Here is a 12,224-nt window from a genome sequence, read left to right on the forward strand (position 1 = left end):
CTTTTAAGGTTGCTTAAATTATAAGCCTAGGCGCAGTTATAATTTTTATAGGTTTAGGTGTATGAAATGAATTTTCCACTTTATGATATTTTCAACTTTCAGTGGGTATATGGGGAGAGAAGCCCACCATAAGGAAGACCTGTATGGTTTAACAATCTTCTTAAGTGATTTCTCCCATAATCAAAGCTTGAGAACTGCTGCTTTATATGGGAAATACAGATACTTTGAAGAAATAAAGTTTAAATTGTAAAGTTTATAATTAATATATCAGGGTACCATTTATGTTGCATTATGCATTCTAGTCTGTTGATTTAGGGTAATGTCTGTTACTTATATTGTAGTCCACAAATTCTGAAGTGAACGTCTTTCACTTTTATCCATGCATTTGAATTTCAAATGTCTAACATTTTCTAGGAGTCATTAGTCCACATTTTTCTAAACTAATCATCACAATCATTGCACAGCTTCTTAGCTAAGCTTCTAAATCATTGTCTTTGATAGCAGAACTGGTAATAGGGCTTGTCTCCCCTCCAACAGGGCTTTTAGTCTCTAATTGGCTTTTATTTTTTGAAATGTAAAGTCATTCTCCTTCAAGGAAAAATAGTCCATCAAATTTCCCACTAGCTAAGCTTTTGAAGCCAGTCTTTCTCAAACTTAACGTGCATCAGAAAAATCTAGAGAGCTATGGAGTCTGCGAGTCCTCTGACTCTGTCAGCCCGGGATGTGGTGGGTATAGACTGTGAAAGTGGATGGTCACATCACAAGCAAATCAAATGCATTAAGTGATGCCTTAAATCTCAGTCCCCTAGATTTCTGCCTGTAGGATGATATAACAGTGGGCACAGACATTTGCTATACTCTTTGGTAACCCAATATTTCTCCGTTCTGTTCCTACTCCTGGGCAATTAGGCATTAGGTTTTCTCCCTGAGGCAAAACCCTCCACCAACCTTCCTTGAAACTAGAGCACAAGGAGCAAGATTTTCACTGGAGATAAGGAGGCAGGGATTTTATCAACAAGTGCTATTTCTTCTGTTAGTGGGTGAGCAGGTGCTGTGACTTGTCGGTATATTGAATATATTGAATGCATTCATTTTTGATCAAATAAACCAAGACCTTGGCCTTGGTTTATGCAGTCAATTGTGGATAATTGAGGTTCCAAATGGTAGATGCTTTTTGAAAATAGTGGTTACAGAAAAAAACTCAGAGTCCCACTTATATTGCAGAGAAAAGACCTGGGCTGAAGCTTTGACTTTGCAGCCAAAATATATATGAGAGCATTCCCACTCACCTACATGGGCATTCTCACCAGCCAAAGTATCTTTGAATAGGAAGAAGGATCCAATGCTGGGAAAGATTGAGGGCAGGAGACGAAGAGGGTAACAGAGGATGAGATGGTTGGATGGCATCATCGACTCAATGGACATGAGTTTGAGGAAACTCCAGGAGGTAGTGAAGGATAGGGAAGCCTGGCGTGCTGCAGCCCATGGGCTTGCAGAGTCAGACACCACCAACTAAACAACAACAAAAGGATCTAAGCAATTGCTAGAAGGTGATGTTAATTCCCTGGTGGCGGTTTAGTCACTAAATCATGTCTCTTTGCAACCCCATGTACTGTAGCCCGCTAGGCTCCTCTGTCCATGGGATTTTCCATCCCTGGAGTGGGTTGCCATTCCCTTCTCCAGGGGATCTTCCTGACCCAGGGATTGAACCTCGGTCTCCTGCATTATAGGTGGACTCTTTACCATCTGAGCCACCAGGGAAGCCCATTAATTCCCTACTTCAGTTTAGACTCAGTCTCCTTATCCCTCTTTTCACCTCATTTCACTCCCCACTCCCCAGCTAAGAGCATAGTTATCTGATAAAGTAAGAGTTGTGTCCCATGAGCCCTGCCCCTTTCCTCTTGTGAATCAACTAGTCCAGGAAGCAGGTATTCTCTGCCTCACAGTTTATCAGGAGAGGGTTTCAAAGCCCTGACTGGACTGCGTGAAAGAATTTACTTCTGTCTTTGTAGAAAACGGGCAACTAGCTAAGGTTATTTTAGCTGATTTTATCTCAACCTTGTCAAATGTATGTCAGTCTGCATTTTTTAGCTGATTTTACTCAACTTCATCAAATGAATGTCAATCTGCATAAGAAGGGCAAGATTGCCCTCTGATGCTTCAAGGTAAAATAGCTGCACATATTCATAGATAGGCTTTCCCAGCAGAAAATTCCTTACACTAGTAGCCAGAGGAGAGTCTCCTTTGATAAAAGAAGTTCTGGCCTTACTGGAAATGCATAATGAACTCTGAGATAGTGAAAGCTCCAAGAGCTCATATCTTGAAGAAACTCATTTACCTAGGTCTATTCCAAATTGAGTGTCTTTAAGAGCCGCAGAAACATTACTTTACCAACAAAGGTCTGTCTAGTCAAGGCTATGGTTTTTCCAGTAGTCATGTATGGATGTGAGAGTTGGACTGCGAAGAAAGCTGAGTGCTGAAGAATTGATGCTTTTGAACTGTGGTGTTGGAGAAGACTCTTGAGAGTCCCTTGGACTGCAAGGAGATCCAACCAGTCCATTCTAAAGGAGATCAGTCCTGGGTGTTCTTTGGAAGGAATGATGCTAAAGCTGAAACTCCAGTACTTTGGCCACCTCATGTGAAGAGTTGACTCATTGGAAAAGACTCTGATGCTGGGAGGGATTGAGGGCAGGAGGAGAAGGGGACGACAGAGGATGAGATGGCTGGATGGCATCACCAACTCGATGGATGTGAGTTTGAGTGAACTCCGGGAGTTGGTGATGGACAGACAGGGAGACCTGGCGTGCTGCAATTCGTGGGGTCACAAAGAGTCAGACATGACTGAGCGACTGAACTGAACTGAACTGAGAGGGCTTCCCAGGTGGTTCAGTTGTAAAGAATCTTCCTGCAATGCAGGAGACTCAAATTCAATCCCTGGGTCGGGAAGATCCCCTGGAGAAGGAAATGGCAACACACTCCAATACACTTGCCTGGGAAATCCCAAGGACAGTGGATCCTGACTGGCTACAGTCCATGGAGATCGCAAAGAGTCAGACAAGACTTAGCGACTAAACAACAACAAGAGCCTATAGAGAGCACATGACTTCATATTCTCAAAGTCAACCCATAAATGGCACTTCCCACAGACCATTGTGAATTAAATGCAATTATCTATACCTCCCTGGGATGGCACCATCCCTCAATCATTCCACCCTCAATTCCACAGTAACCCTGCCTCTTACTCCCCCAAACTCCCCCCATCCCATCTCTCTTCCAAGTCAAATATGAAATAAAACTATTTTATGATGAGACAAGAAAAATTTAGCTATAAAAATTTCTCCATGCTTTGATCTCCTCTCCCCACCACTGTGCACTGTGTATATGCATTATGCATTGACCAAACCTCCACCTGCTCACCCATAAAGAACAACATTCTTTCAACATTAATGAGAAAATTCCTTAAAGATAACATTCTTTCTTGATAGAGGTCGCATGGTGCTTAGATCCGGATTATGTAAACTGCCAATAATACATTATTTAAGTACAGCCTCTGTCTCAAAAAAATGTGTAAAACTGTGCCTTGACTTCTAACAGGTGGAAGAGTTCTTAGAGCTTTCTGAAATGCTCTTTCTGCGTTGCAATCCTCACATTTGCCTTGAATAAAAAATGTTCATTTCTTTCTTAGATCAACTGATTAATTTTTCATTGACACATGCTTGATGTAGTAGGCAAGATATCAGAGACACTTGACAGGCACCTAGATTCTACCTGGAACTGGTGCTTAGTACAAGCATGGGCACATTGAGCCCCACAGGCTTATTGGTATTCCTTGGATGTTGTAGTGAGCTCTCTTGATACTCGGATCTTATTGTTTGGATGATAGTCCTAAAATTTTTATTGAAGCCGGTTTTCACTTAAGACATGGAATCTTAAGGTGCACGGGTGCTGTTCCTAGGCAGGGCCTAGGGGGTCTGGGCAAGAGAGCCAGGGAATTATAGATGGCTGGATTTTGTTAGATTTGGCTTAAATTGGAAAAAAAAAAAACCAACTGAGTTGATATATAGTCTGAACAAAACATTTGCTAGTGAAATGAGGCTGAATTATTCAGCTCTGATGAATAAAGGGACATTTTGCTCCTTTTGGCCACGAGCCTTCCTCAGGCAACTGAGAACCTTGCGAAAGTGTCTGAGGATCAGCTCTGGTAACATGCAGAGGTCGCATAGGGAAAGCCCTACCACCACCATTAAGTGAATATTGCTCCAGGGGCATGATGGAGACTGATCACCTAGTGGTAGCCTCTGAGCACCTGTGACAGTTTTAGACTGTCTGTCATTGGGAGAAACCAAGCCACATAAAAGAAGTTGAACTGACCCAAGGGTAATTCCTTGGGGAGCTAGACTCACAGATAGCACATGTGTGATCCTCCACACTGGGCTCAGAAAGTTGCTGAGATAATATCTCATATCTGAATTAGGCTCTGAAAATGAAAGTTGCTCAGTGGTTTCCAACTCTTTGCAACCCCATAGACTATACAGTTCATGGAATTCTCCAGGACAGAATACCAGAGTGGGTAGCCTTTCCCTTCTCCAGATCTTCCCAACCCAGAGATCGAAGCCAGGTCTCCCGCATTGCAGGTGGATTCTTTACCAACTGAACCACCAAGGAAGCCCAAAAATACTGGAGTGGGTAGCCTATGCCTTCTTCAGCGGATCTTCCCAACCCAGGAATAGAACCTGGGTCTCCTGCATTGCAGGGGGATTCTTTACCAGCTGCACTACAAGGAAAGTCAGGCTATGAAAGTAATACTGGGAAATTGTGCCTCAAAGAACAGCTCCCTTGCAAATAGTCACCTATGGGAGCATCAGCTGGGTTTAAGTATGCTTGCAAGTACTTAATTAGAAAATAAAGATCAGGTCCTGAAATGGCCACGCTGGGGTTGTGATACTCCAGAACAATTTTCAGCTGGCATTTAAAACCATCAGTCTTCTGGATATGTGCCTGCAGGATCTACTGGAAGCAACAGTGGTGTTTTCATCTTCTCTAAATTTAGATTAGCTGGGAAAAATATTTGTAGAGCTAACTCCATGGATCCTTTGAGTTGGAGAAACATCTGAACTGTTAAAATTTTAGAGCCTTCATTTTAAACTAATGTACCTATTTTAATTGGTAGATATAAGCCCCCCAAAACTTCAAAATTCCAAAATAAAAGATTTGTTGTAGAAGGCTGCACGTGTGCTAAGTTGCTTCAGTCATATCCAACTCTTTGCAACCCTATGGACTACAGCCCACTAGGCTCCTCTGTCCATGGCATTCTCCAGGCCAGAATACTGGAGTGGGTTGCCATACTCCCCTCCAGGGGATCTTTCCAAGCCAGAGATCGAACCTGCGTCTCTTGCATCTCCTGCATTGGCAGGCAGATTCTTTACCACTAGCTCCACCTGTTGTTCAGTTGCTCAGTTGTGTTCAACTCTGCAACCCCATGGACTGCAGCTTGCTCAAACTCATGCCCACTGAGTTGGTAATGCCATCCAACCATCTTGTCCTCTGTTGTCCCATTCTCCTGCCTTCCGTCTTTCCCAGCATCAGGGTTATTAATAATAAATCAGCTCTTTGCATCAGGTGGCCAAAGTATTGGAGCTTCAGCTTCAGTCCTTCTAATGAATATCCAGGATTGATTTCCTTTAGGATTGACTGGTTTGACCTCCTTGCAGTCCAAGGGACTCTCAAGAGTCTTCCAACACCACAGTTCTAAAGCATCAGTTCTTCGGTGTTCAACTTTCTTTATGGTCCAACTCTCACATCCACACACGACTACTGGAAAAACCATAGATTTTGACTATATGGACATTTGTTGGCAAAATAATATCTCTGCTTTTTAATATGCTGTCTAGATTTGTCATAGCTTTTCTTCCAAGGAGGAAGCGTCTTTAAATTTTGTGGCTGCAGTCACCACTGCAGTGATTTTGGAGCCCAGAAAATAAAGTCTGTCACTGTTTCCGTTGTTTCCCCATCATGCCGTGAAGTGATGGGACCGGACGCCATGATCTTCTTTTTTTGATTGTTGAGTTTTAAGCCAGCTTTTTCACTCTGGGATACCCCTTAAGGAAACTATCTAAAGATGAACAAATCAGTTGTAAAAAATCCCAGTTCTGTTTCAGTGGCAAAGATTAGCCTGAAGCACTTTATTGAACTGTTTTGCAGAATTTAAACCCCTCCCCCCACCTTTAGCTCTCAACCACCAGATCAACTGGAGCCTAAGGGATGTTGATGTTGACTTTATCGACCTTCTTGACTTCAAGGAAAGCTTGGAATCTGTCAAGCTTTGCCCCATTTCTATGCTGAATTCACCTCTGCTCAAACTCCTTCATGAATATGCATATGACCTTAGCCTAAAACATTCCCAATTTTGCTCTTTGGGGAGATACTGCTTTGGAGGAGATCCCGGGGATTCTCCTTACCTGCTGCAAGTAATTAATCTTTCCTTCTCCTGATTGGTGGCTTGGTTGTGTCTATTGGCTTGGCACCTACCAAGAGGTGAACTGTTTTGTGGTGGTTGTTGTTTAGTCACTAAGTTGTATACAACCAAAAGAAGGTAAATGGGGCATTGGCTTATGATGCAGCAGAGAAAAGGAAGGTCAAATTAAAATGCTTGTACAGACTAGAAAGAGCAAGATTATTTGCCTTGAAGAACCCAGGAAGTTTCAGGAATTAGAGGCATTGGGTACAATGGAAGAAAGGAGACTAAATATAAGGGCTTTATTTGAAGTCTGCATAGAGAGGAGTTAAACCTCTGTCTGCAACCCTACCTTGTGCAGTCAGGTGGTTGCTCCATGCTGCACCTCCCAGAATGTTTGGTTTACTCTCAATCAGAGAGACTGCAGCCTTCTGAGATACCAGGGTCTGAGGAGGACAAAGATGAAATGGGCTTGGACATTGGGAGAGTAAGTTACAGTCAACATATTGAATAAGACTTTCTCTGCCAAGCCCCTTCCTGCATGCAACACCAGCAGGCTTAAGTTGCAGGGCGATTGGAAGAAACTTCTCTAAAGAAACTTAACAACCCCTACAGAATGTTATTATAAAAGGAATAGGCTCAGAGCAGAGAATAATCCTGAAAACTTAAAAAAGTGGCAGTTGAAACTTTTTTTAATCAATAGAATGAATGGGAAGATAAAGGAGAACTCGAATGTAAAACAACTAAATGATAGAAATTAGGCACTAAGAACAGAAGGAAAAATAAACTTCCCATCAGATTGTAATTCAGTAAAGTTCTCCAGTCTGTACACACACACACACACACACATGAAATTATAGAAAGAAAAGGAAATCTCCCCTAAAGTAGAACACCTATATAACAGAAGGCTCATTAGGACCAAGATAAGGAAGAAAGTCATCAAAGACAACACAAAAAGCCTTTCTCAGAACTGCAGGGCACCAATTTCCAGAATGAAAAGGCTGCTCACCAGGTTGGATGGTAAAAGACCCACACCGTCATCATGTAATTTCAGAACAATAAGGCTAAAGAAAAAGAGATCTAAACTTTTCAGAGAAAAAAAGTGACAGGTAACCCACAAAGGACAGAGAATAAGAATGGATTCTTCAGAGAAATACTAGAAGGCAGAAGAAAATGAAAGCAATGTCTTCCAAAGCCTTAGAAAAAAAAAATTTTATTTTCAACCAACATTCTATACCTAACTCCACACATCCTTCTTTGAAAAGCAGCTGGAAAATCCTGCTCACCATGAAGCTGTGACCCAAGTGAAAGGAAGAGATGGAATTCAGGGAAGAGATCAAATATGGAGTGGAGATGGGAGCTGCCGATACAGGTGAGGGCTGCCGTGAGCCCACGTTGCAGATGAATGCTGGAAGCTTCTAGAAGAAACTTGTCTTGAAAAATGGTAGTAGAGGGTATGGAGATGTAAACTAACCTTACTGCAGTATATCATTTTGCAGTATTTATGTGTACCAAATCATCACATTGTGCTTAACTTACCACATTATTGACATATATGTATGTCAATAATACCTCAATAAAGTTAGGAGGAAAATTGACTTTTGGGAAAAGTATAATGAAAGGTACAGAAAAGAACTGTTCAAGTCAGATACTCAAGGAAAAGATTTTAAAAGAAAGAGAAAACTATCAAGTCCATTAAGAAAAGCTGTACTAGGAAAATGTAATCATAGAATGTGATTAGAGCGTATTTATGAACCTAGTAACAATAACACCCTGTTGTTGCTGTTGCTTAGTTGCTAAGTTGTGTCCTGACTCTTTGTGACCCCATGCTCTACAGCTCGACAGGCTCCTCTGTCCATGGGATTCTCCAGGCAAGAATACTGGAGTGGGTTGCCATTCCCTTTTCCAGGAGATCTTCCCAACCCAGGGTTTGCACCCGCATCTCCTGTACTGGCAGGTGGATTCTTTACCACTGAGCCACCTGAGAAGCCCAATTACACCTACTGTGGATTTAACAAAAAGTTGATATATATTAGGATGGAGGGAAGAAATGAAAGGGTGTGAATTAAAATCTACATCTTCTGAAAAAGTCAAAAGAACGTTCTAAAGTGAGAGAGAGTAACATATTTGGACACAGGAACAGAAGCCTACACAAGCATGGTTACGTGGTTGCCTGGCACAGTGGGACTCAGCTGAGGGTCCACAGTACAAGAGCCTGGTTTCCTTTCAGGCCTTCTACTACAATTTGATTTTCAGGGTGTGCTTCTCAGCATCAACTAGGAACTTGTTAGACACAGGGTCCCAGGACCCAGACCCACAGCGTAACTGCACATTTTCACGGCATCTCCTGGAGATTCCTGTGCCCAGTACAACTCAAGAAGCACCGTCTAGCAGTCACAGCGCAGATGTGTGGGGATGTAGTAAAGATCAGTGAAGCAAGTGGATGCAGTGGGCACAGGTCACCAGGGGCTCAGGCGACCATTCCAGGTCCTTCAAGCTTTCACTTGTCTAGACCATCCTAACCCGCCTGCACAGTACAGACTTCGTCTCTACAGATTTTGGCTTCATTTTGGTTTTGGTACATACTTTACACATTTTGGCATCTACTTTAATTTTGTACCTAATTTTGTGATTTTTATGCCGCAAAATCCGTTTTTGCAGATGTCATTGTCCTTACGTCCTTCCTGTCTGTATATTTTATTACCAAGATCATGTAACTCTTGATACAGTCTAAACAATTAGATTCTATCACTTCTTTTTAGGCCATGCTGTGTGGCATGTGGATCTTAGTTCCCTGACCAGGGATCAAACCTGTGCCCCATGCAGTGGAAACAAGGGGTTTTATCCATTGGACTGCCAGGGAAATCCCAGAAACTGGGTTCTGTCAACTCTTCATTATATGCCAGAAGAGATCAGAGGAGTACAATAAATAGAAGTCTGCTCTCTGGGAAAGAGAAGGAAAATAAACTACAGGCATAAGAGCTTTGCTGGGATGCATGCCAAGTTGCTTCAGTCGTGTCCGACTCCTTGTGACCCTATGGACTGTCATCAGGCTCTTCTGTCCATGGGATTCTCTAGGCAAGAATAGTGGAGTGGGTTGCCATGGCCTCCTCCAGGGGAGGTCCTGACCCATGTCTCTTATGTCTCCTGCATTGGCTGGCAGGTTCTTTACTACCAGTGCCACCTGAGATAAGAGAGTGGTCCCCTAATACCTCCACTGAAATCTGAGGACTAAGAAGGTGTCAGTTACAAAGAGTAATCTTTTGATTCCCAGTCCTGCTTACCTATGTCTTTATTATACTTTCATATCTTACATTTTGTAGTATTTCCAAGTATTGCAAGCAAAGCCATTTGTTGCTTCAAGTGTAAAAAGGGAACTGAAAAAAATCTAGATAAATCATAGCTAGTCTTTGAACTACATTATGAAAACCATTTAAAATAATTCTTTGTAATATGAGTTTTTTTAAAAAACTGAGGAAAAAAATCCAAACTCAGATACTATGATTTTAAAGAAATAAAAGTCAAGTATAGTTGTGAAACGAATTATTATGGTGTTATGACTTGTGAATACAAAGTTTTGGTTCAAATGCCAAATTAATTTCCCAAGATCAGATAAGAAGTTAATTACAAATCTGTCAAAGGCTGTCTTAAGACAGTCATAAGAAAGGCTTAATTATGAAGTTTCAAAAAGAAAAACCCCTGTGATTAAAGATCTTATCTTCTTTATTAAAATGAGGATTAGTCAATGCAAATTGGCTCTACTTTGAAGTGATCCTAGCAAACAAGCTACTGGAGTTACTGGAGAACTGACAAGATGTTACATTTTTAGGATCACTAAAGAGGAATTAATAAGTCTCCATTTATCAATTAAAAATAAGAAATTCCTTATTTTGTGGTGTTCTCCCAAACACCATTCATTGGCAAAAAAGAAACTCATAAATTATTCTTTATGAGAGAATACAGAATTTGTATATAGAATTCTAGGGCCCAGAAGTCTGCCATAAACACACGTTTTTTTTTTAATTGAAGTACAGCTGACATATAATACTAAATAAGTTACATAATGATTCACAATTTTTAAGATTATCCTCCATTTATATTCATTACAGAATCCTGGCTAAATTCCCTAGTACTATATAATATATCCTTGTAGCTGATTTTATACCTAAAGGTTTGTGTCTTCATATTCAAAAGCAGAGACATTACTTTGCCAACAAAGGCTCGTCTAGTCAAGGCTATGGTTTTTCCTGTGGTCATGTATGGATGTGAGAGTTGGACTGTGAAGAAGGCTGAGCGCCGAAGAATTGATGCTTTTGAACTGTGGTGTTGGAGAAGACTCTTGAGAGTCCCTTGGACTGCAAGGAGATCCAACCAGTCCATTCTGAAGATCAGCCCTGGGATTTCTTTGCAAGGAATGATGCTAAAGCTGAAACTCCAGTACTTTGGCCACCTCATGAGAAGAGTTGATTCATTGGAAAAGACTCTAATGCTGGGAGGGATTGGGAGCAGGAGGAGAAGGGGATGACAGAGGACAAGATGGCTTGGATAGCATCACTGACTCGATGGACGTGAGTCTGAGTGAACTCCGGGAGTTGGTGATGGACAGGGAGGCCTGGCGTGCTGCGATTCATGGGCTCACAAAGAGTCGGACACGACTGAGCGACTGACCTGATCTGATCTGAACCCTTGATCTATCCCTATACTGCCCCTCCCCTCTTGTCTCTCTGCACTAATAACCACTCGTTTGTTCTCTGTATCTATGAAACATCCTTCTTCCATCTAGATATAGAGATCTCTATAGATTCAGAAAACTAAGATCCTGGCATCCGGTCCCATCACTTCATGGCAAATAAATGGGGAAACAGTGGAAACAGTGGCTGACTTTATTTCTTGGGCTCCAAAACACTGCAGATTATGACTGCAGCCATGAAATTAAAAGATGCTTACTCCTTGGAAGGAAAAGTTATGACCAAACTAGACAGCATATTAAAAAGCAGAGACATTACTTTGACAACAAAGGTCCATCTAGTCAAGGCTATGGTTTTTCCAGTAGTCACGTATGGATGTGAGAGTTGGACTATAAGCTGAGCACAGAAGAATTGATGCTTTTGAACTGTGGTGTTGGATAAGACTCGATTCCCTTGGATTGCAAGGAGATCCAACCAGTCCATCCTAAAAGAGATCAGTCCTGGGTGTTCATTGGAAGGACTGATGTTGAAGCTGAAACTCCAATACTTTGGCCACCTGATGCGAAGAGCTGACTCATTCTGGGAAAGATTGAGGGCAGAAGGAGAAGGGGATGACAAGAGGATGGGATGGCTGGAGATGGCATCACTGACTCAATGGACATGAGTTTGGGTAAACTCCAGGAGTTGGTGATGTACAGAGAGGCCCAGCATGCTGCAGTTCACAGGGTCACAAAGAGTCGTTCACTACTGAGCGACTGAACTGAAACTGAAATAGATAACTATATCCATGACTCACCCTTCTTAAAAATTTGTGCAAATCTACTCTAAAATAGCTTCATGGTTGGTTTTAAAAGGTTTGTGTCCCCAAAACAGCTACAAGTGACATTCCTACAACATGTCATCCGATGACTGAGCAGCAGGCCCCTGGTTCACACCGCAGTTTGAGAACAGAATATACTATGGGCTTGACCTCTCCACCCAACTTACATCATCTGTGTTACAAAACATAAAAGATAAATATTGGATCATGTGATTTGTTCCGGGTAGGTGTGTATGGACATGAAGGACAGAGCGGTTGAAAC

Source organism: Bos taurus, chromosome 20 (assembly GCF_002263795.3).
Source record: "Bos taurus isolate L1 Dominette 01449 registration number 42190680 breed Hereford chromosome 20, ARS-UCD2.0, whole genome shotgun sequence".
NCBI lineage: Eukaryota > Metazoa > Chordata > Mammalia > Artiodactyla > Bovidae > Bos > Bos taurus.